Source organism: Lepidothrix coronata, unplaced genomic scaffold, assembly GCF_001604755.1.
Source record: "Lepidothrix coronata isolate B3197 unplaced genomic scaffold, Lepidothrix_coronata-1.0 Scaffold107, whole genome shotgun sequence".
Taxonomy (NCBI): Eukaryota; Metazoa; Chordata; class Aves; order Passeriformes; family Pipridae; genus Lepidothrix; species Lepidothrix coronata.
Window position 1 is genome coordinate 908,779 of NW_016690287.1, and position 26,797 is coordinate 935,575.

At 37.8% G+C, this 26,797-nt stretch overlaps 1 protein-coding gene across 8 annotated transcripts in view; it reads right to left on the reverse strand.

Annotated features, from left to right (window-relative positions):
* PLEKHA5 (pleckstrin homology domain containing A5) overlaps positions 1–26,797 on the reverse strand; it is a 167,596-nt gene that overhangs the window by 89,656 nt on the left and 51,143 nt on the right. Inside the window, exon 1 of one of the 8 annotated variants that reach the window (XM_017823955.1) lies at positions 15,723–16,011. The exons of the other annotated variants lie outside the window; for them this stretch is intronic. The gene's annotated coding sequence lies outside the window, so the exon portion shown is untranslated. Of the gene's footprint in view, positions 1–15,722; positions 16,012–26,797 lie in introns of those variants that run through there. 8 annotated transcript variants of the gene reach the window in all.

Sequence of the window (26,797 nt, forward strand, 5' to 3'; positions counted from 1 at the left end):
AACTGGATGAAAAGAAAAAAAAAAAATAATCGGCAAAACCAGTAATTCTTGTGTGCTAAGATCAGGAACTTTAATACCAGAATGGATGCATCCAAACCACTAATGCAGGATGTGAAGCTATACACACTGTTAACACCACAGAAAAGAATGATCTCAACAGGTACTGCAGGAAATTTCTATATAGGAAAGAAAAACGAGGGACTAACATTCCCCTTTTAAAACATAAAGCAAAAAGGAGATGAAGAACATGAATAAGTTATGTGGCACATTAAATCCACTTTTGCAAAAGTAAAAATTAAGAGTTGCAGGGACAGCTGGGGTCTTCCACAAATCTCAAAATTTAGATTAGAGCACAGAGATCTTCCATATTAAAATCATAACATCAAAGATTATCTTCATTAATATTTTCAAATTTAACGTCACACATCTCTAAATATGACAGCCCACAGATTTCCAGCAGTCCTGAACCAACAGCATGCTAATTTAGAGCTGGTTAGTAATCAATGTGGGCACTGTGTGGGCAAGGACTGCCTTCAGTCAACTACTCTGAGGGCAGTGCAAGCTTTTTGGTACAGAGAGGACTGAATTTTTGTACATTTATTAGTGAAATCATCTGTGACCTATAAAGAGAAGAATCTTGCAGCAAAAGGATCCAAGGATTGATTGATTCACAATGATCAATCACTGCTTTTTAAAAAATGATCCCACGTGGTGTAAAACAAGAAATTCTAAGGAATGCATAAAGCAACAAGCCAGAAAGAACACAGAGGCCTTCAAAGTAAAGATATGGCCACATTAAAAACATTCTTCTGATAGAAGGAATAAGGACTTGGAAAATACCCTGAAACTGCTGCCATTGGGGCAGGGAAGAAACCGGTTAAAGGGAAGCAGCCAAGGGCAAAACCAGGAATCAACTGATGCATGGAAGTCTATTGCCAAAATTCAAGCCTGTTCAGAGGCTGGTCTTGCTAATGGGTGAGATCATAAAACTTTTCTGTGTCAGAAAGAGGTTGGCTTCAAAAACCACAAGCGCCAACCCTTAAGGCAAGTGACCTATTTTGAAACAATTTCACCTGTCACACTTAGGACAGCAGGAGTCTGGAGTGCAAAACCTGAGAAATGTTGTTTCCAAAAAGCTACGCGATGTGAGACTTGAAGCAAAGATTAACAATCCAGAAATCAGTTGGAAAATGGAGGAGTTTTATCATAAGTCATGACTTCAGTGGTCAATACTAGAGACTATGCTTTCTTTTCTCACTCATTTGCACATTTAATTTACCAAACTGATCCACTGCTTGAAATTAAGTCAGCAATCTTTTCCTCCTTTTTTTTTTTTGATAGCATACGATAAGCTTTATAGATGTAATTAATCTCTTGATAGTTCCATGGCATTAAAGCCTCCCTTTGTAAGAGTTGTGCTATTTCCAGAAGAATCTAAATTTCATTAATAGCCTCCAGCACTGATTTCAGCATTAAGATTTGATAAAGCATTAGCACATGACGTTTGAAGACAAAGACCCAAGCAGCTGGAAGAGAGAAGAACTACCAGTTTTGAGACACGGCAGCTTATCAGAAGGTAAGGGTTAATTTGAATGAGAGAAAAACTTAGTATTAATTACACCATCTTTCTGCTATTTTCCAGTTTTCAATTTCAGTTAAAAAAAAAAAAAGAAAATAGTAACTTCATAGGAAAAAAACCCCCACATTTCTGAATGGCCTGCAAACTGAGATTTCACCCAGCACTGAAGCATCACCATTTTAATGAGTTTAATTTCATAGAAATGTGAGATAGGTGAGACTAATCCTGAAAGTCTAAATCAGAGTAAGACAACAGGTCCTTGCTACTGTTGAACATACTATCCCAGAGAGTTATGGACTGTTCCACTAAATGTGATTTGCTATTTTCAAGTAAGAAGAAAAATTTTGGTTTTTTCAGCCAAACCAATGCAAAGACAAAACAACATAACTGGGCTGAAGGAGCAGGGGAAAATAAAATTGTTCTAGGTACACATGTACAGATGACCACACGGCAATCTTACCACTATTTTCCACAGAATTTAGGGGTTTATGTTCATGTTATTACTAAGGTCTTTGGACATCTGGTTTAGGGAATGTGCTTCTGATTAGTGCAACAGGCTGCCTTAGGAACAGTCAGTATAAATGCTACAATATATAAAAACCTTAAGTCAAAAAGATTTTACACAGAAGTGAGACTCATACAAAAATGTAAGATGAACAAGACTTCTGGTGGTCATGAAGTTCCACCCCATGCTCAGAGACAAATTCAATACCAGATCAAGCTGCAAAGGCCCTTGTCCAGTTGAGTTCCAAAAATCTTCAAGAGTGACACCATAGCCTTTTTGTGATCAACAGATTTGGGGGTTTGACTACTATTATTTTAACCTGTTAGAATGTACTTTATTGCAATTTATGACCATTGCCTCTTGAGCTTTGTGCAGTTCTGAAGAGAGCTGTCTTCTCTATAAAGCCCCTGCAGTTAATGAAAGACTACAATTATGTCCTTGCTTTTGTCTTCTCTTAAGGCTAAACATATCAAACCCCTTAAGCCTCTTCTAGTACATCCTATCTTTTAGCCCTGTCCTGGACTCACTCATGCTTGTCTCTCTCTTATATTGATGTGACCCACACTAGACACATTATTCCAGAGATAATCTCTAAAGTGATAAATTAAGGGGAATAATCACCATTCTAGCTAAGGCAGCTCTATACATGGTTAGCCTTCATCACCATTCCAGCAAATAATTCAGCTTGCTGTCCACCAGGACCCACAGGCTGTTTTCCAGGATGCTGCTCCTCCAATTTGCACATTTGCCTTTGCTGAACTCCAGCACATCCCACTTGGCTCACGGCTCCAATCCCTGCCAGGACCGCCCTGCCCTCCGGCCCAACCCTCCTCCCAAGGGTGGTGTCCTCCAGGAACTTGCTGATGGTGCATTCTGCCTCACTGCCTGACCTGCTGACTGAGGAGTGTTAAAATAGTTTCACCCCAGTATCAACTCCCAGAAAGACTCCTTGTAAACAAGGAGATTTAAAACTTCGAACTATTGATTCCTACTCCTTAAGCCTGACGGTGCAATCAATTTGTCACCTATCGTGTAGTCCATTCATCCAACCCGTATTCCCCCATTTAGATACAAAGGAAAACACATCAAAAGCCTTGCTGAAGGTAAATGGCACTGTTTTCCCCCTCAAATGAAGAGGCAACTATTGCAGGAGGTAGTCAGGTTGGTCAGGTAAGATTTTTCCTTGTTACACCCAAGCTGGCTGTTCTCAATTAATTACCTTTTAGTCTTTCAAAAGCCTAGAAATAGTGTCTATGAGAATTTGCTCCATAATATTCTCAGGGAAAGAGGTGAAGCTGAAAGTGTTTAGTTCCCTGGACTCTCTTTCTTGCTTTCCTTTTGAATACAGTAATGTTTGCCCTTTTCCAGTCACCAGGGTTATCCATGTTGATAAAAAACAGTCTCACGGTGACATCTGTCAGCTCACTCAGCACCCTCAGCTGTTTATGATCCTATAATAATAAGAATCCACGGCTGCTTCAAACACCAGTCAAAAAATAACTCACAACTGAATGTCATATTAAAAAATAACAACATAAGGACCTTGAGGCAGCTTATATCTGTCAAAACAAAAAAGAAGAGTTGGAACAACAAATGACCCCATAGGAAACACATCACTGGTCCTGGCTGCCACCTAGCCCAAGTTGCTGGTATGATCCAGGACCTACTGGGACACATCTTCTGATATTTCTGCTAAATCCACAAACTTGTTGTAAACCTATGACTGCAAGCACTGAAGTGTTACCCTAGCATTCCTTTAAGTTTGCTCTGCTTAGTTTAAGCTCTATACACCATGAACAAAAATGTTAATGAATTTTGAACTAGGAATTTTGACTGTTTGCTGTCGACGAAACAGTCAGAACAAATCTTCCCAGAGGGAAAGCCCAACCTTGGCTTGCAACTGGAATGTCTTGTTCTGTCCCAAACATCAAATAAGTTAAAGACACGTAATAGAAACTGCATGCAGCATGAACATTACCAGTCCAGCAGCCTTAGCAGGGAAGGCAAGGCCCCACAACAGCCTGTGGGACACTTTTTCCCCAATTACAGTGACATACAAAGACACTAACAGAGAACCTTAAATAAGCTTGGGAATAAACAGTCAGCAATTTAGAGCTGCTAGCCTTTCCAGAATAACACGTTTATAGCTTATATACAGCCTTTGATTCTATGCATTTAAAAGAAAAAGAAACTCCTTTCCTTCTTTCCAATGCTTTTAGAGGAAGGAAACAGTATTTTTAGATTTATTTCTGGAAGACTGGGATTAAAGCAAATGTCTGGTTAAAGCATAGATTAAATAAAAAAAAAATATATTTCTTAGCTACAGCATCTTCTGTTAAAGCAAACTGCACCTCAATCCAAGTGATGTAGTCACATCTCACTCTCATGCTGAGAGAGAGCTTGCCATCAGGCCCAATTGTAACATTTCAGAGAATTTTAGCACACTACTTAAGCCAACATCAGTCACAATCTACTCTTCACACTAATAATAATCACAGAATGGTTTGAGTTGGAAGGGACCTTCAAGATCATCTAGTTCCCATCCCCCTGCTATGGTCAGGGACACCTTTCACTATCCCAGGTTGTTCAGAGCCCCATCCAACCTGGCCTTGAACACTTTCAGGAATGGGGCATCCACAGCTTCTCTGGGCAACTTGTGCCAGTGCATAACCACCCTGTGAGCAGAGGATTTCTTCCTAATACCTAATCTAAATCTACTTTTAGTTTAAAATCATTGTCCCTTGCCCTGTCACTGTCTGCCCGTATAAAAAATCCCTCTCCCTCCGTTTTATAACCCCCTCAATTACTTCCCTTGCTTTTCTAATGCATGCTTCATGTTTAATCCAGTCTAAATTCAGAATGCAACTCTTCAGAAAAGAGCAGTCACGAAACCTGATTATCTAGGAATTTTATTCACTGTAAAACAGATTTTCAAGCATGTGCCAGACATGAAGGACCCACAGTCTCCCACAGCTCAGCACTAAAGCCTGAATCTTCTGAGATGGAAGACAGACACTCTTATTCCATTCCCTGAAGCCTGTGACAGTCTTCTGCTCCCCCCAGTGGCAAAAACTCAAATGTAATCCACAAGGACGCCACTAAAGCAGCATCACTTGCTCATACAAGTGTTCTTGGAGGTTCTTCAAACCAAAAATTTCCAGTATGTAAAGGATGTTTGTTCTACAAAATATAAACAAATGGTATAAATCAGCATTCATCTTGAACCCATATTTGAGCAAAAAAATTTTAAGAACTGGTAAATACATTAGATAGTTCATAATGAAAACAGACTTTAAATTAATCTATAATCCTAAACTTGACTGTCACTTCCTCAGGTTATGACAAAGGGAAAAAAGGCCACCTTTAAAATAAAACCATTTTTATAGAAGTATTAGTCGCAATCTTTGGTTTAAAAAAAAGTCATAGAAAGCTGCTGCCATGCAGATACAGATATTACTTCCCTGCTCTTATCAGCCTTCTGATGTCTCCCTTCTCTTCAGCTTCAAAAAGTTTTTTTAAAAAATGACCATGGTAAGAATAGTATTTTCTGAAAGGTGAACCAAATGAGTATTTAAAAAAATAATTCTGACATTTACTGTAACTTTGAGGATATATCTTAGACACAGTAAACACTTACGTAAGTAGCAGTTTTCTATATTCAAAGAATGACCACAAAATTATGTTATTTCAAATATCTTTTTGCTTGTATTAGTGGCATCTAACATGTAATTTAGCCTCATCTAAGGACTAACTGACCTATATTTAAAATTTGCACACCACTTATGAAAAACGACTTTTAATCTTAGAGAGTCTTAGAAATCTGAATTCAATGGGAGACAGCCAACAGCCATGGAAAAGCATAACACGTGTGAGGTGACATCTAGAAACTGCTTAACAAAATAACAAAATTTAGCAACTGGGTACCAGGGAGTGCAACTAAAATATCAACATTGTAAGATTTCAGCACTTCTGACAGGGATATTGACTTATTACTGAAACACTTCAAGAAAAGTGTAATTTCTATTTAAGCAAATGCTTGATTTTTAGCAGTTGTTAATGAGCAACACTGTGGCAGCCCTTTGACAAACCTGTCTTCAGTTGAGTAACAAAAATATCGAAGGACTGTCCTTTTGGTCAGGATAGGGTATTGTTCAAACTACACGCTCCAGAGAAGGCTCAGCAGCAGGCAGGCAGATGGCACAAACCCAGAAAAAGCCCTGGGAATGGCACTGAAGCCAACAGCAGAGGGACACCACAATGGGCTGGAGCACCTGCTCTGCAAAGAGACGCCGAGGGAGCCGCGCTGGCTTAGCCTGGAGATGTGATGGCTTCAGGGGTCCTGACAGCAGCCTGCTTGTTCCTACAAGGAGGAGAGCAAGGAAATGAAGCCAAGCTCTTCACAACAGAGCTGGGCAGAGGTTGAGAGACAACAGACACGAGTGAACGCCAGAGAGGTTCACACTGGACATGAGGAAAAACGACTTTGTGTACAACAGTCAGGTTGCCCAGAGAGGCTGTGGCATCTCCATCCTTGGGGTCTCTCAGGACCATACAAGACAAAACCCTCAGCCCTGCTTTGGGCAGGAGGTTGGACAAATGATGTCCTGTGTCACTTTTGGACTGAATAATCCTGTGTTTCCTTACCAGCTACCTTCAGTAAGGAATGGTAAGAAAAGAACCCAAGGGCTTTTTTGCTTCATGTGCTGAATGAGGAGAGATAATGAACCCACATCTGAAGGTCCAAAACATTAACACAAGAGTTTAAACACCATATTTAAGAAAACCAATTACCAAATCTCACTGGTCAAAACTGAACTCAGTGCTTTATTAAGTTAACTTAATAGTTAACTTACAGCTTAATTCTTATATTTACCGCAGGTTTTATGCAATCCAAAAACTTTCCAACATAGGTATTGAAAATCACCTGTATGCTGTGCTGCTTTTAAATATATTTAAGTGTGCAGTGTTTCAACAAACTTGAAGCTATCTACTAGGTTAGAGTATCCCCAAACAGTGTTGCAATAAATACGGTTTAAACTGCACCTGAAGAACTTCTACGCTGGAGTTTTCCCTCTTATTGTCAAGGACTCCTGCACCAACCCTTTACTTCTAAAATCAGAGAATAACAACTTTCATTATTTTTGCATACTTCAAGTTTCTTAAGTGCTTTTGAAGTCAAAGCCCTTGAACTGTCACAAAGTGGTTCTAGCCAACCTTCACGTCTCTCATTTGTTCTGAGGAACAAAATGATGAACTCCAACAGCCGGTGAAATAAATGCTACCCACATGGAGCAATCATGTCACATCTTGATATTAGCACTACTACAAGCAGCACTGAAACCAGCCAGGCAAGGTTTACACAACGATCTTTCACTGCATCTCCTGACAACCCTGGAAATGAGTTACAAGCCCGTAAAGCAAGAGCCATCGCTCAAACTTGAAGTAAAAGCAGCAGCGCTCATCGATTCAGGAAAGCAGAAAACCAACATGCTCAGCTGAAACAAGGTGTGTTCATCACATCGAGGAGAAGAAAAGGAGTTAAGAGTCCAGTAGAGGGGGAGCAAGATTTGATAATTTCATTTTATATTATTATTCAATTTTTTTTCTCTCCCAAAAGATAAAGGTGATAAAACTGGGGGACTGGCTGAAACGGTCATTTATGTGGTTTAAAGACAGTGAGTTCATGAGTTTTAAGATCTAACAGATTTCTGAATTTCATTTCCATGCTTGTCTTTCCGACGTATTCTGCAGATTTTCCTTGAGGATTAAGATGACAGTGTGAGAAGCAGCTTTGTAAGAATTTTCCTCCTGCTCTCTTTTAATGATTTTGCAAGTGTTCGTACCAGTGCACAGCAGCTATTTGGCTTCACTGGCATGGTTTCCCCGAGTGCATTCCACTGAGGTTCATCAAATGAAATACTGTTAGGCCGGTCCTTTTGATATCTCAAAAATAATCTGGATTTCAAACATTTCCCCCAATAATTATAGGAGGATTCACATTAAAAACAGTCCAGCTCTTTGCAGAATGAATTCTGATCTACATCTACTGGATACTGCCTGTCAGGAAACATGAAGGGAATTACTAGTAACCATCTCCAGTGTCATAAAAGATTTGACACACTCTGAAAAACCATCAAGTTAGAACTTACAAGCTTCTTTATTCTACATATTTGGTATTTGTTTCTAACACAGATGACACGCTAGAGGCATTTGTCAATAACTTTAAACCAACTGCAAACCATCCATAAATTATAATTTCTGCCTCTAGAGTAAGGACTGCCATGACAACAGAATCAGCAGAGGAATCTACTGTCTTCAACTACTTTATTTTCTAGATAAAGAGCAGTAAGGTCTTACTGATTATTACTACTTGTTACTGTAATTCTTCAATTAATTCTTCAATTATGTTCATTCCATATGAGAAAGCTGTAGAGAACTGGAAATACAGTCACCAGTCACAGTGTCTACATTTTTAGCAGTAAGAATGCTATTGGTGTGTGCAAAAGGTCCCACAAGTTAAAAGTAGAAACAGTGTGCACTACTTGCAGACACTGAAATGCCTTTCAACGAAAAAGGGTCCTGTGTTCTAAATGGTAAGCTTCTCCTGAATGCCACAGAGATATCAGAGCTTTGCAGAGAATCAGCTGGAAACATTTTAAAACTATTAAGAATATTTTCTTCTAATGTCTTTCAAGGAAATGGCTCTACCATTTTAATTTAATCTTTTAAATAAACCGTGGTGGTAACAAGAATCAAAAAATTCAGCCTGGGAAGCTAAAGTGATTTCTGGACCAGAAAGTCTAGAAGTGCTTGAGAAACTACAACCTGGTTGTAGTTAGTGTAAAGTACAGGCCAGACTTACACATGCAGGTGTGTACACACCCCATGCACTCACACTGCAGCGACTCTTGACATTTCTTAGCTTCTGTTCCCTTGAGTGCTGTGTTATTACTCTTCCACACAGTTCTCTGTCTTTGTTCCAGCTTTACAGAGGTGCAGTTTTCAGAAATTTTTACATGAAAATGAAGGAGGGGACTGCAGTCAGAATCTCTCAATATCACTTCAACACAGTTGTCAGAAAATGACACACTGCTACTCTAATAGACGTGTCACTATAACATTAAGCGAAGAAATCAAATAAATCTAATTTTGTTGAAGTCTCACAACTGATTAATATATTCAATAGTCCTATTTAAACAAAATCTAAACTGTTCTTACTTGATTTCAACACAGACAAGCTAATGAAATAAAAAACTGCATTCAATGGATCAAATTATCTACTTGAATCTAACCTGTGAATGAGAATCACTACAGGACAGAACAAAGACAAGAACACCTTAGTGCTCAGGGCCCCGAGCTGATGAATTAAGGACCCTAAACATACCATACTACAGGGCAGTGCCATGTGAAGATACCAGAACGGACTGGACTGTGGGTCAGCTGGAATTTCTAAATGGGAAAACACAGAGCTGGCAGTGAAGATCTCAAAAACAGTCCAGCCACGTGAGCAAGAAGTTTCTCTAGGGCTATTTGGCTTTTCTTCCTGTGGGGCCAGGTGCAGCTTTGCACTGACATGCATTTCAGTGCCTGAGGTATTTGACTGACAGTCATTCAGGGATCACAGCATCAAGCTAATTGAATCAAGGATATGCCCTTTGGCTTCACTTTCTGCTTCACTAGACCTTCTCTGTGATCTTGGTTAAGTAAACCTCTGTTTCCATTTCCTATTTGTCCTATCATGATACAAAATACTCCCCATCATTAAAGCAAGTAAATACAACAGTGAGATACTAAGGCTGTAATGGAAGATTGTGGGGAATGTTCTCATCCCATTCTGATCACTGATGCAGTTAGAAATTAAATTCAGCCTAAACCTGTCAAGTACCATTTTTAAAAATCAAACTCACTAGGTCTAGGAAACATTCAAGTTCAAGTAAGCCCTTCAGTAGCTGGTTTTCCTCTTCCCCTTGACCAGTGCCCATCTGTAACCAGCAACATCTTACAGATGTTTCTGTAAGATACATTTTCAGATAAAATTTTGAGGATCTGGTGAAATCCCATCACTGGTAATTATTTCACTTGAGTCACATCACTGCCTCAGTCCCTCATCTTCTGTGCAAACCCTGCCTCCCACTGGCACTGCCATGATCCATGGAGCAGCAGCCAGACCCACACAGTACCTGGAGATACTTCCAGAGGCAGCATTGAAGTCCTTATTTTGACAGTCTCAATGTGAGAGCCACTAAAGATATCTGTCTTTTCTTTGCTCGTAGAGAAAACAAACGCGCCGGGCAGTGTGGGATGAGACAGATGGCATTACTGAAAATTGCATTGTTCAAGTCGTGCCTTTTCCTTCACTGCTATGATATGACAACCTTGATGTCTCAGGGTATTTTCTCCAGGAGGAAAATAAAATATTTCACCCTATTTTTCAGAACAGTGAAAAAGAAAGAAAAAGTCTAACTTAGTTTTCCCAGGTAAGATACAGTCTCTAGTATCAGGCAAATTTTTATTTAGTAAAATTGTTCAAAATCGTACTGATCTCCTGCTTTTTAAAGACAGTTCTGAAAACCTTTCTGTATTTCTTGTTTCTCAATACATTTTCCCCCTCAAAAACCTCCATCATATTCTGAACATATTTAAAACAACGCAATACAGCCATTTTCCTTTTTCGTTTTTAACTTAATCATGGATCACTCCATAAAAAGACTCCACAACAAATACTGTTCAGTGAAAACCCTGAAGGTCATTCCACTAAAGATGTTACTCAGTTTTTGTCACCAAACACCATGTTTTCAGAGATTAAAAGGTCTTTATTGAATTGCCAATGTGCTAATTTTCATGTAAATGACAGATTATCTACTAATTTGATTATGTTATGATACCTATACAATTCCCTGGGGAAAAAAACCTGTACACATTATTATACATATCATGGCAGAACATGCAAAAGGACCATCAGAAATATAAAAACAGACAAATTTAGGAATAAACTTTAAAGACTGAAAATACTGAACTGCCCATTAAAGTAATCATTTATACATAAACAGGAAAGTACAGAACATGAAAACCCTTTGGTGTTTGATGTTTTCGGACAAGATATGAATTGCATACAAGTCCCTTCAAACGGCCTGAAGTACGTAATAATCAACTTTTTTATCCCCTCAACGGTTGTGCTTTGGAAGAGCATAAATTTTTGACTGGCTTAAATACAAAAAAGTCACTCTATGGCACATACTCCCATTAACTTCAGATTTGTTTAAAGAACACACAATTCAATTGCCACTTTACTAAAAGCCACTGAGATGTTCAAAATACAAAGCTATTGTCTCCCTACCACAATACTGAAATGTGCATGGGACTGAATAGCCTAAAAATATTTTAAATACCGATGCTCTCTGAAGCACAAAATAGTATTCCATATTCTCTTAAAAATATGGATGTATGTATAAACATAAGGATAGTGACGCTCTTTTGCACTAAAAACACACTGAAAAAATTTTAACACTTATGTATCATTTTGAGAAATATTCCCATACTTTTTTCTGGAGAAGAGGTAAGGCTGGAAATTCCGACCTACAAAAAGGAACATTTTACTCTTGGGAATCTTTTAGGAAATTTTAAGTTCCAAACACTCACGTTACACAAAATCATTTGCTAAATTTTTATCAACAGACATTCCCACTAAATACTCTTCCATTACTGAATTGCAATGATCTGGCATATTCATGGCTAAAATCTGCCCCAAATCACAGCACTATCTAACACTCATTTTAAACCTCAATGTACTGAAAAAGTAGACACAATTCTCAGCTCATTCAGCAAGGACTTAGCCAACTCCTTACCATTTCCATTCTCTTGGTACAAAAAAAGCTGAAGTTTTTTTAAAAACCAAACCAATTCCAAACATTTTAGGTCTTCACTTTAACAAGCCTGTTTCTCAACTTATACTAGATACATATAGAAAGAACTAATAATGCCTTCTTTATTTTTCCATAAAGTCTCAGACTGAATGCTGACATTACAGCCAATTATTTTAAATGAGTACTGGTGTGCAGTTTCTTTTTCATTTAGCAAAGTAAATTTAGCTCATGCTTGTGAAACACTCCTTCCTCCACTCTACAAAAAAAAGGAAACTAAAAAATGGCATTCTTCTCTTGAAAGTATCAGATTGTAGCACACTGTCTAAAATGGGTCAAGATCTGATGCAGAATGCTGACAAGGTTTTTAGACACAACCTTCAGCCTAAAAATTGTCACAGGCTCTCTCCATCTGGCCCATCAACTGAGTATGTGCAATTGTCAGCAGTAGTAAAATCTTTCATTAAGAACACAACGTGAATGGAAAAAGACTGAGCCTTCACTGTCCAAAAGATTTTAATCACTCAGAAAACAGTTGGCAGGCAGCCTAAGTGATACATATACAAGAGGTTCCCCTTCACCCCACATCCTCTTCCGATTTTCTTTTCCCTGTGCAAACATTTATATTTTAAAAAAATTAAATAAATTCAAGCGCAAAGTTTATTTCAACATTATTTCAGCAGTGGTGCTTCCTCAAAATGACTAAGGCCACTACACCACATTCTTACTGCTCTCCTAGTGAAGAAGTGCCACACAAGTCAGTAACTCTTTATTCATGTGAAAAACAGAATACATTTTTTCATCCTCTTAAGAAAAAAAATAAATAACTGAACCAGCTGAAATACAGGCTTTATATTGCCAGTCACAAAGAGGTCCAAAAAGATCCCTCCAGAGACCTACAGCTTCTGAAAATCTGAGAGGGAAGCTGTAAAAACTCAAACCTTACACTCTGGTATTTTATTGTGAGTTACAATATACTGATCTACAATAAAATAAAATGAAATCCTACTGATGGCTGGCATGTCTAAAAGAGATTATATAGTTCCTTAAAATCAAGTAGGGCACTTTTACTCAATTTCAGTTCTCAATTCAGTGCAATTTAAATGCACTCTGAATAAAGCTGCACAACCAGCAGCCCTTACACATTCACCCTCCTTCTCTGCATATTCCGGGTGTGTAAATATATATATGTGCAACACATCTAGAAATAAAAGGAAATCAACAAAACTAACACGGTAAAGTTTTATAAAAATCTTAACATTGTTGTCAGGTTCTCTGAGATCTCAAAATAACCTGTTTATGCACAATCACCATAAAGATCATAAATACAAGGCAATTATTTTCTACATGCTACCCATGACCAAAAGTGGACTTCTATGTTAAACAAAATGGGTATAGACAAGAGTAGCACTGCGGAGTAGGCAGTATCTTGCCTGTAAGATCTCAGTTAACCTTTATAAGTATAATGTAAGAATTCCTCTTTTTGGAAAACTAACCAGAGTCAGCATTTACTTCAAAGGCAAGAACAAATATTATTCTGAAGAGTAAAACAGATGAGATCAAGGTTATAAAAATAACTTGAGATGTTTGACGCTTGCAAGTTTCTGCTTTCCCTGAGACTAAAAACTGTTCCCTTATAAAACCTGTGAAATACGACTTTTTACAATTTAAATATCCCATTTCAAAGGGATATCTCAGTAGCATCATACTAAGACCAAACTTATTCAGCAACCCAAATCAGTAATCTCACATGTTTGCATGCTCACAGTGATAAAGGAATGAAGCCAAAACAGCTAAATGCTACTTTTTTTTTGCACGTATTTATCTTTTATAAGTGTTTCTTTTATACTGCCACTCCAATTGCCTGCTCTGCACTCACTAATGCAAGTCTTTTCCTTTCTTATCTCTTCGTTACCTTTCTAAAAGGGCTTAAGTTTTCTAGGTTTGCTGTTTACCCAGAAATTGTCCTATGGCAAACCTGTGCAGCTTCACAGCATTTTCCACATCTCTGTGAGACACAGCTCAGGGCACCTGAAGGCACCACCATCATGAAACGACATACTGCGGTCATAAGAGTGAAAACTTAGTATTAGAAACAGCATGCTTTGAAGATAACAAGCCACTACAGTGATATATTTTGCACAACACAGGTTTGCAGTTACCCCTGGTTGTCTCTCTCTCATCATTTCTCATGGCACAACCCTGTTCTGGCAGCCAAAGTGCCGGTTTTCTGATGGGTTATGACAGCCCCTTGCCACCACAAGGCCTCAATTAAATGCATTATCCTCAGGCTTTAACAAAAATCTTAACCACTACGTCCATTCAGACCGTTTTTCCCCAGAACTCTGCACCAGAGGGTCAAGCAAACTCACATTCAAGCACTCAGGATTCACACACTCCACTCTCCACCCTTCCAGCCGGGACTGTCACAGCGCTGATGAAGCTTGTGGGTTTATTGATTTTACTCCTCCGCACCAGGTCAATTGGAATCATAACAGGGGTTATGCTTGGCACAAATCTCTTTTGTCAGGCTCAGTGAATTCACTGACAAGCAGTTTTTCCCATTGTAATTCAACTCTCTTATCCAGAAGACTGAAGTATATGCATGCAATCACAACGGGATAAAGAGCATCCGCTTGTAAAAACAAACTGCCTTCCCAACCCAAAAATGCATGTGAATGCATCACAGTTAAGACCTCCAATCTCAATCTAGTGATAAACTCCAGCATGTCACTACTGAAACCTTAAAGCACTCATGAAGTTCTATCATGGTATTAAATCATCTTCACTCACTCACAGGTAAGTGTAACCAGGAAACAACTTTTTCTAAGGGTGGGTGGTGGGAGTGGGTGGTGTCAGAGTTTATCAATTCATTCATTGCTTTTTTGCAACCCTAGTTTAGATGTTTTAAAAATATGTTGCTAACTGGTTTTGCTACAAGTTAAATGCCTTGCATTAAAGAATTTAGAAGTCATATTTTGCAGAGGCTGTTGGAGGAAAGCAAAATTTTAAATCAAGTGCAAGAATAATACTTTGAATCATAAATCATATTACTTGATAATACTTTGAATCATAAATCCTGCCTTCCCCTTATTTAGAAGTTAATTAAATGTTAAGCTGCACCAAACAATCATCACTTCATCTATGACAAAGACTATAAATTTGTTAAAAAATTCTTATTATAGAAGTGCAGAGTTTCAGTCATAACTCTGGGAGATACCTGGGAGATACCTTTTTCTATTCATTTGCTGGTTAAAGAAGGAAATACATGAATATCAGCAAAACTAATGATGACAACAGCTAAGTCACCCCATTAAGCAATTTGTGTTGAAACCAAGTACTGTAAATATCCTTCAGCATTGTCCTACAGAAATAAAATTCTCTTTTGCAAGACTACTCTAACTCCCCTTAAGATACGAGATACACAAAATAAGCTCGGTTTTAAACCAAAACTGGCTTAAAAGAACATAATGAAAAACGACTGAGAAGTGGTGGTTGAAGAACTGTTGCTATATTTAGAATAGTTAGCTAATTTGAAGTCAGAACAAAAAAGATATATGCCCATTTTTTTGCACAGCCCAGCACTCCTGCTCAAAAAGCAATTCTTCTCCAGTAAAGAAATTAATACATATGTACCAGAATTATTTTACTGAAGTGAGCAATGGCAGAGACATTTCAAACAGACACCATTTATAAGAGAGTAGAGACAAGCAGGAAGCTGAGTTTTATCTGAGCTATCTAAAGGCATTAGAAAGGGAAGAGATGAATATCAACTCACCAAAACCACCGGCGATCTAACAGCAAGGCTCGTCTCACATCTCAAGTTCCCAGTTCCAAGAGAAATCACATGTGCACTGATAGAAAGCTGACAAAAGGGCATGCTGTGCTCTCCTCTACTTCAGCTGAGTGACAGCTCCACTAACAGGGAACCCAGACACGCCGCAAAAGCTGAAACAGGGGGGACCTGAGATGAGCATGCTCAGTGCCTAATTTAAAATGGCCTGATGCTTCATCCCAGCGTGAGATGGCCTACTTCCAAACAATTTCAGAACTTTAAGTCAAATCTAAAATCATTAACTGGAATACTCAAAAAACTCAGCTACCAAGCAGTATTGATTTTTTTTTTTTTTTTTTTTTTTTTTTTTTTTTTAAATCTCTGCTGATGCACAGATAATTATTTGCACTACTTCCCTGCAGGGCATCCTAAGGCTTAAACACTATCATCATGTGCTTCACTATAATTACATGATGCCACTGTAACGGATTGAAAGACCTTTTCAGGACACCATATGATATGAATGCTCAGCAGCAGAGTTCATAAATCAGACCAAGACAACAAATCTGCTGAATATCCTCCAAATTGATTTAAAAATTATACTACCTGGTGATTTCTGGGTAGCTTTCTTATTATTATTATTATTATTTTATTTTTTTTAGGGTGGGGAAGGCAAGAAGGAAGGCTTGAGAACTGTCTAACAAGTGATGGCTTGAGAACTGTCTAACAAGTGATTCATGTTCCAGAGCAGTTTGCCTCCACTTAAAATCTCTTTATACATAAGGAAACCATTTAGCTTCTTAATGAAACCATTTATTTTGATATCAAAACTCAGGTTATTCACATGCAAAAATCCTCTGTCAAAGAAGCAGATATTCAAACCTTTTCCCTTTAGAGATTAATATCTCTTAATACACCCACAGACAGACACGAGTAGTACAGAAGTCTTCTATGTTTTGGTTTTCTCTATCTCACAGGCCTCTTTCCATATTTATTGTATATTCATTTTTACAAATGAACACAAAAAGTGTTTCTCCTCTTTTAAGAAGACAAAAAGCTGCACCCCAGGCACCTTTTTTTTTTTCTTTTTTTTTTTTTTTTTTTAAATGCTTTCCTGTTTATCATTGAAGCTGAAAGCGCAGCCAGGCAGGCTCCTTTACAAATGCTATATTTTAGAAGATACTGTATAAAACCCAGCACCACCCATCTTCTGGTCTGTACCACACCTGGGCATAGGAAAACTACTTGGAATAAACTCTACCATCCTCTATTGACTCTCTGTTTTTAGTATGGTGGATATTGGTTAATACAACATTTGGAAGAAAAGCAAGACATTATTCTTAAGCTTCACTAATATCTACAAGTAATTTAAAAATGAGGTTTTCCTATCTATGCAAAAATGCTCATTTTTACTCTGAGAATCTGCAACTTCAGACATAGAGATCTGAAGTCTAACACTTACACACTGCACTCCTATGCTTTAAAAATCCTCTTGGCATGGAAACAAAATATTTACTAAGCTGATTATTTTAACATTAACCCATGCCCTTTGCCTTTGAGCTCACCCAAAATTATAGGATGTATTTTCACTTCAGAAATTTCTTCCAGGCATAAACTCAGAAGCCAAGATGCACAACAGAGCTACAGCACAGTTGAACTTGATTTAATGAACAAACTGAAACACTCACTTTAATATTCCAAAGATAATATTACAGCACTATAAAAAGAATTTTATTGATAATAATGTAACACTAACTGCATTCAATTGATTTTTAATCCCATAGTATCTTGGGATAGTTACTTTTCTTACACCAATACATACAAACCCCAACCCTTGTTAAGATCTGTCCCGGTTGGAAAATTCAAATGAATTTCTTAGTCTACCACTAGGAGATGAAAAGTCTGCTTTTTGATAAGAATTTCAATATTTCTTCACCAGCTAGAAGAAACAGGAAATGAGTATTAAATCACATATCACATTTTTATCTAATCTTCTCTCATCACTTAACTCTTCATCATTTACTTTGTTATTGCTCTCTGAACTGAATAGATTCAGAGTGGTGAATTACAACATATTTTTAAAATGTAAGATGTTGATAACATAAAAGTTGCCTCCTGAGTGAGAAATGTTTTCATCCAGGCAAGTTTGCTCTAGCTTCATTCTAAAATCAAAATAAATGAATGTCATGGAAGAAAGATTAATTGTACAAATCTGTAGCTACCTAACCAGTAGTTTGCATTTTCCACATAGAGAAGATGAAATGGAAAAAGAAGCCACTAACAAAATCCCTTAAAACTGAAGTAAACATTGTTCTCTTGTTTCAAGTTCATTCCCCTTCGCTTCCCAAAATCCCATCGAGCTGAGCATAAATTACAAGAATTTTCTTCAAGCTAGATAGCAATTTGCAAGTTCAAAAGGTCTGTTCTGAAGTTAAATTTTTGTGGGTATGTTCTCCCCCAGAAGACAAATTTTAATGGAAAAAAACCCTCTCTGCATTTCTTGGACAACTGCTCAACTTTAGAGAAGCTTAAGGAAATTTCAGGACAATTTTGTTCTTTCTTTTGACGAATCTGTATTTTAGTCTCTTAATGACCTACAAATTGTAGCTGCAATAATGAAATGCAAAGGGGCTATGAATAGCACATAAAACCAAAATACTTTGATCCCACAACTACTTGCAAAGAAGTCTCTTGCTGAACTTGAAAGGATTCCTTTACAATGACATAAATTTGAGTTTTGAGATCTGTATACTTGATAAGAAAGTTTTACAGTAAATTAGTATAAATTTGCTAACTTAATCTAATAAACATCTCTTGAAAGAAAAAAGTAATTGAATTAATACATAAGTATGCAAATGTACCCTGTACACAGGACTTCTGGAAGACAATTCTTCTTCTGAACATGACAAAGCTGGTATTAAAATCAAACACCAGCCCTGGAAGCTGAAATATTTTTCTAGAGTTTCTCTACTGATATTTAAACCAAAGTCTTGTTGTCACACAACACACTAAAACTGTGCCAGACTCCTATGTTTAAAAGGCTGAGTTCAGTGAGCCCTCCCAGAGTGTGACAGGAATACAACTCACTTCAGTAACCTCAGCACACACGGAAGATGAGACAGAACGTCCAATGACTGACGTGGTGGTGGTGGTGCTTCGTGGTTTTTTAATTTTAATATATTTAACCAAGAAATCAGGTGGTAAATACTTTAGACATCTTTCTTTATTAACAGCTTCTTGGCAACAGTTCACACACGAACAGCTCTGATCACCTGTTCTGACAGGAGAGCAGCTCATTTTACTGAGATGGGTATTCAGTATTATACTTGGGTTTGGTTTAAGTCTCAATATCAAACTCACCACTATTTCAGAATGAAGTATGATGCACTTTTAAGCTTATAACTAGGCTTTGTACGGATTTTATTAAAAGCAATGACATGTAATGGATGTTTTTAACTAAACATGATGAATTCTTCAGTAAATTATATACAGCTGAGTTTCACAAGACTTTCTGGCATCCTAAAAAAAAATTCCACAATTATATCTCTTATACACGAGGTCTTTCAGCTCTCTTCTCAGTTTTGGCATGATGACACAAGCAGTTTTCCTGGATTTGGTCTACTAGAAGTAATATCTCAAGATGTCTCTCTCAAACACCACATCACAGCTACATAAGAATTCCTCCTTTTCTATATAAAGCTACATTCTCCAGAAATGTGTAGCAATTTAAAATCTGTTTGCCATTATGTTTTTACATCTTATCTATCAGCTGACCCATTCAAGTGGAAAGAACATTTTTCAAACAGAATGAAGAAAAAGCATGTACCTGGATCTAGACAACCACAAGAGTAAAACTACATATGCAAAGTTCAAATGATGAGTAATTTTTCTCTTATTTACATAATATCATTCAGATTCTTGTTTCTATTCATAGTTTTGTCTGTGGTACATATTTTCAGTGTGTCTACTGAGTAATGTTTTACTCTTCCTATACCAAGCAGCATACTTCTCTGTTTTTTGTTCTTTTGCAGTTATTCTTGCATCTCACTTGAAAATTTTATCTTGGTTTACAACAGCTTTTCTTTCCATCCCACATGTTATTTTTGCCTTCTTAACTGTCTTCTTTAATATTTTCCTTGGTAACCCATGTCCTAGTGTCCTCAACACTGAGATCACATTAAACAGATGCTGAATATTTCCCATGAATAGCAACCTTGAACAATCAGGAACGAAACCAGAAAAGGAACTTCTGAACTTATTATTACACGTAATATGGCTAAAGGCATCAGGAACTGATTTAATACCAAAATCAGGACTAGGACATAAAGATTCCATAGAAAGACAGTATTTATTATCTGCAGTGTTTGTTTTACCTCTGCCACAACCTCAGTTTTCACAGTACATCTGAGTAGTTGTGTTTCTGAACGACTGGAGATTAGAAGTCTCCTCCTTCGCATGAGTTTGCCTCTGTCAGTGCACCTGCAGCAAACTTAGAAAGAACCCAAAGAAAGGGGCACATCCCACCCAAAATTACCACTACTGGCTCAAAGAACCTTCTCCAGTGGACGTGTCCTCCTCACCTCATCTCTTCATTTGAAGGCTTCATGACAGAAAATTTTACAACTAAACAACATGACATGGCATGAAAGAGCAGACAGAACTAAAGGATCCACATTTACTACATCAGCTGATAAGAGACTCCTTATTAAGTTATTGCAATCTCCTGATAAGTCTGTCTTTTTATAGTCTTTCACTCTTCAAATGCCACAATAAGTTTGAATAGCCATCTCTGAGTTTGTGCTGAGTTCCCATACATATTATCATTTCCTTATTAAACATAGGGACCCTAAATGTTCAAGATACAATGGTTTGTGCTCGTGCTCTTGAATAAGTAAAATGAAAAAACAAGGTTTAGGTCTGCTGTTCACAGCTTATAAAAGCAGACTGTCTGTTGGTCTTTAATACAGGACCATAAATGATTCATCTGGAAAATTGTATCAGACAATGTGCCAGAACATATAAAACTGCCACTGCTGCCCAGAATGTTAGCGTTGTTTCACAAGTTTATATATATATTTATATTATAGGGTGTCTGAGACTAAGACCAGGTCTGAACCAACCACCTTTCAATAAATACAAGCTACAGATGTGCCCGATGACAAACTCTACCTACATGGATACTGCCAACTCTCTACCCATCCTCAGAGTAGACAGAATGCCCCTTCAGCCATTATTTTCTTAATAAATTTGCTTGTCTTCTAAAAATAGTCATTAGCTCTAGAAATACATTCAATACGGGCAAGAGAACAACAGTCTGACAAAGGAACTGTACTTGGTAAGGCAAATTTTTGACTGTTTCTAAAACCTATTAGTGCCATTCCTTTTTATTTTATGTTTATTGCCATTAAAAGAAATCTAGTAAGTGATTACATACATTGAAAATGTTTACTTCTGCTACAAAACTGACCATGTCAGGAATCCAATCTGAACACTTATTCTTCGTATTCAATTCAACTGATTTTTCTAAAATTTTTTTATACTGCAAAAATTGTACAAGTCAACATCACTGCAGACCTGGTCAGCTGATAACCCATTCTTCAACTCTATTTAGCATCAACAAAAGCAGCATAAAATATTTTTCAGTTTTTGATGCAACACAGAAGACAAGTTAAACAACCCATCAAATACAAGTTTCTGTGTAAGAAACACTGAAGCTCAGCAGCTCTTTTGTGCTGCAAGACCTATAGACATTTTCAAATCCTTATTCAATAACTGTCACAAAGCACAAATCCCTTTTATTAACTGATAAAGCCAGAGTTAAAACTGCTGAGATCCCATCTGGAAGATATCTCAATTCTCCTCTCAAACTAACTTTCCAGTCAGCCAAAGCGCTTTGCAACACAAACTCATTCTGAAGCGCAGTTACACATGTGCTCATTAAGCTGCTTCTTTATATTAATGGGAGGAATTGTAGTAAAAATATCTTCTCTGGAGTTGTCACTTTTATAAAACAAATATAATGAATTTAAAATTAACCACTTAGAAAAACGTGCTACTCTGACAACTTGCTGACTGTGTACCCAATGCAGAGCTACAGACACGAGCACTGGCTGAATGAATCTAAAATCCCTGCCCACCTCCCAGGTCTCTCCACATGCAAAAATTAAGAGTTCATGAAATATCTGCAGTGACAAATTGGAGAACAAACACAAAATACAGACTGGCATCACTAAATAGTAAGGTAAGAGAAGTTTACTGAAAGAATGAAAAATTCTGGAGGTGTTCAAATGGGAAAAGGAATACTAGGTTCAGTGAAAACTCACAAACAGGTCAGTCAAAAAATAAATACACTGCAGGCTCTGAGGAACTACTTGCAAATGTGTAGAGGGTGAAAACGGGAGAGACAGATGCTGTAACTCAAGCCTATGATAGCTCATCTTTCAAACTTCAGAATTAGGAAGCTTTTCAATCAAAAGAAAATTTTAAAATAAATAAAAAGAAAAAAATCAGAATCACAGAATGACTTGGGCTGAAAGGAACCTTAAAGATCATCTCATTCCAACCACCCTGCCACGCACAGGGACACCTTTCACTAGAGGAGGTTGCTCAGAGCCCCATCCAACCTGACCTTGAACACTTCCAGGGATGGGGCACCCACAACTCCTCTGGGCAACCTGTGCCAGTGCCTCACCACCCTCACAGTAAAGAAGGCAATTTTTTTGTACTTGTTCTCACAGTTGGGGAAGTCCTTATGACACCCTTGTTCAACTAAGTAACTCAAGGCAGACTGTCCAATGAATTAAAGTACTGGTGGAACAGGGTGATGCAGCTAGATAGTGTTTTGTAACCACAGAGCTCATCTATTGTCCAAGGTACCCAAACTGCCTCAGTTCCACAGAATTAGAAGGTCCCTGACTCTATGTCAAGTTTTACAGAGCTTCTGGGGTCACCTAGAGGACTACAGACAGGTAAGACCCATGGTTTGTACCAGGAAAAGCAGTAAGAATTACTCTAAATAACTGAATTAACAGGTATGAAATATGTTGCAACAGAGAAGAGTCACTACAGCTTTTGCAAACCAACACTGTAGCTCAGAGAACTATTAGACTTACAGCAGTAAAACAAACTAACAACAACAAAAAAACCCCACAAACCAAACAAGTGAGCAAACAAATGAACAAAAAAAAAAAACCACAATAAAGGTCACTTATCAAAGCTGCTGAAATGAACTAAGCTGCCAGAGGGTAGGAGGGAAGGCTGTCACACAGATGGTGATGGGTTCGCAAGAACGAAAGGACACAAATTAGTGAGACCTGCAGGGCCTGAGCTCACATTAACTCTTCATCCTGATTTCAACCAGGGAATGAATACAGAAGCTAAACTTTACCAGTATTCTCAGGACCAAGGATGCTGTTCAGGATGACAACAAGGGCCCAGTCGAAGAATGACAGAGGAACTGTACAAGATTAGGAACACAAACAGCAAGAGATATTTAATAGTGGTAATGTAACACGATAAAAAATGAAAAAAATCCCCTTTTACACAAGAGCATGCAGTGGTAGGGCAAGGGGGAATGGCTTCAAACTGACAGAATAGGTTTATATTAGATATTAGGAAGAAATTCTTTACAATGAGGGTGGTGAGGCACTGGAACAGGTTGCCCAGAGGAGTTGTGGATGCCCCATCCCAGAAGTGTTCAAGGCCAGGTTGGATGGGGCTCTGAGCAACCTGGTCTAGTGAAAGGTGTCCCTGTCCACAGCAGGGGGATTGGAACAAGATGATTTTTAAGGCCCCTTCCAACCCAAACCATTCTATGATTCTACGATATTCAATAACAAGCTTTGAGATCACCATTTCTACTATGGAATAAAAGCTTAGTATTCCAACAGACACCTTTTCATGGACTGGTCATCTCACAGAGAACTGACGGAAAGTTTTGTGTGCAGAATAATCCTTACACATGCACAAAACAGCACAGAGCTCTGCTTAGCTTTGGAATCAGAGCTTTGAAATCAACTCACGGAGAGTTTGCATGGGTTCAGGGATGGATACAGAAACCCCTCAGGTGCAGTTCAGTGCATAGATATGAGCTCTGCCTCTGGAAGTCGCTGAACCACAGACAGCTGCTGGCCAGGAATTCCTGTGTGGGTTCTCAAAAGAAAAACAAAACACAAACCCTCACCTCTGGTTAGCTCAGTTTCTGGCAAATGCTGTGAAAAGCAGCAAATACACTCTTCAAGGGTCCTTGAAGACAGGACTTATCAAACTACTAGAGACAATTTCTCCTACATATGGCTGCTATTCTCAGCTAAAGCAAAGTTCAATAGGAATGATATTATAGTCCCAATTTATTAGAAATCTAAGGGGTTTTTTTCAAACTTACAAATGTTTTCCAACAGTTTTTTCTATTCCCCTGGCTTCTTCACCTTTTCAACAAGACAGGGAATGATCCACCAACTTGTGGCACGGAGTTGACATCCACTTCAAATTACACTAGCTTGTCAAATATGAACATCTCCCTCCAGCAGGCCAGAGCTTACTGACTGTTCCCTATTTCCCTGGAAATTGATGCAGCATGGATTGTGGAAGAGAGAGTACAGTAATTCTCAAGCCACAGACACTGAAAGATTATTAAACCAGTGAACAGGATAATTAAACTCTGAATGATCCACAGCTAATTTGCAGTTGAACTCTCCTACACAACACAGGTCTGTAATTATAATTTTCAATCAGATACTTGATATAAGAGTCCTTGTTAGGGGGGTTTCACAGACAGATGCCTGAAACAGGGATACTATTTATTATATTTGGTCAACAAAATTCGCAAGCTAGAGTGTAGCTGTTTAATTTTATTCTCAACTGAATCACCAGATCCAGCACTGTGCTGGATTAGCTGTTAATATCCCAGGCTTTCCTTCTGTACAAGCTGCCCCCAGTTCAGCAGAGTTCTCCTCACCCAGAACTCCACTGTCACATGGCAACCACCAAACCCTGCTGAAAGCAAATCTAATCAGATTGACAGTTAAAATAAAACCAGTGCAGAATGAAAATCATCATATTACAGCTTTCCCTTTTTGCTAAAGTAGATTTAACTGATCTAATTGGCTTTATATTCCTCAATATGAAAAAGCCTACATACATCAATAAAAAAAACTAGAGGGAGCAACACTTGAAATGCTTTTTTAATTGACTTTTGTTTTCAGGACAATAGCCCAGGGATAAAGTTTCATTATTACTCCAATATTTCAAGTCCTTCAAAAACTGTACAGTTTATACTCAGGATACCATTCAAACATGATTCACAGGAAATAAACTAAAAACAAAAACACAAGAAAAAGCAACAATTAAATTGAATTTACATGACCAATAAAAATTTCTTCAGTTTTGAATCCTACAGTCAAATTGTAGTTAAGATAGCAGACACCAAGAATATCTTGCAAGCTATTATTTTTGTAAAACACCCATCTTAATTTTAAAGATGTACTCACACTGACATGCAAAAAATGTGTATTTACAGTATCTTTTAGAAGAGGAGGGTAAACACTGCAGATTTCACTTCCTATAAGGCTCATTATCAGCCAAAATACTTGGGGGAAAAAAAAAATCACAGGAAATTTGAGAGGTGAAGTGCATGGGATATTACACACTGAAACCAAACTACAAAACCACAATTAGTCCAAAAAGAAAAGACAAAAAATTAATGAGAAAGATAACCAGTATGTGTGGCTTCAATGCAAGCCAGAGGCAACTCATTCACAGCTTTACTTCTAAGCAGCCTCTGAAGGGCTTTTTTTTTTTTTTAAGGCTAAAGCATTATTTAGAAATACACACACACACACACACACACACTGAAATACAAACAATCATAAAGCAGTACTGAAAGTGAAAATTAAAAAAAAATTGTTTTGACATCCTACTTGAAAACCAGAAAAATAAAAGAATAAATGCTTTATTCTTCACCGATTATTACATGAGAACACGACGACTTTAATCCTCTGCTGAGGAGAAGAACAAATAAAAATTTGCCTGTGTTTCAACACTGCTGCAGATTTTGCACCTTTTAAGCCACGTGTGACTCAAGATTTCAAAGCAAACTTCTAAAACAATTGCATAACTTCAAACAAAACAAGAAAAGATGACAAACTGTTGTCGGTCTTACGTTGAAATGAAGAAAAATCTAAAAAAAGACTGAATTTCTTGCAGTAATGCTCGAGAAAACAGAATCTTGGCACAGTGCAGTGCAAGCCCAGAGTACACCAACAGCATAAATGTACATATCCTGAAAATGTGTTTATTCCAAGCTGTCTACAAGTTTCTCTGCCCAACAGCAGCTCTGTCTACTACAAAGCATTATACACAAAGGAGTTTACCACTGCAACGTGCAGTTTTACAGTAAGGGATTTTGTAGACAACTCACTACATTTGTTTGACGCACAGAACTCAAACACACACACAGAGCAAACCCTCCTGTGGACCCTCCCTACGTCACACCCAGCTACAAAATATTCAGGAAACCATCTGCAGACAAACAGAAGTTTAACACTTTTATCACGTGAATTCCTCCATCTAAAAAAAAAAAACCAAAACCAACTTAGTGATATTAAGTGCTTTTAAACAATTTATGTAGAGCTACAGATTCCCATGCAATATCCTATGCTGCACTTCAGACAAAGTAAATTATATCTGAAAACCCCTGAAACAATGATCTAATTTACTCGGTACATAAACATGTAGTATTGTAGAGTAATTACGAGATAACCTTAATTATGGATTAATATTCCTTACTGGTAAAGCCTTAGCTGCTAAGAGTCTAATGCTGAGATATTACAGCATGACCAAAATGCATTAGTGGGCTCTCAGCTGCAGAGCCACGTCAGCCACACTGCAACAGGCTGGCAGCATTCTGCCACTGGAGAAAAATAAGAGTTTGTTGTATTTCCTTAGCAAAGGCTGTCTTACAGGTGTTCACATCTGGCAAATCTTGAACTTGCAAGAACTAATGAGACGGCAGCATGAAATAACCCCCGACTATTAATCGAGGATTATTAATTGAGTATTAATGGATTTTTAATTTGCCC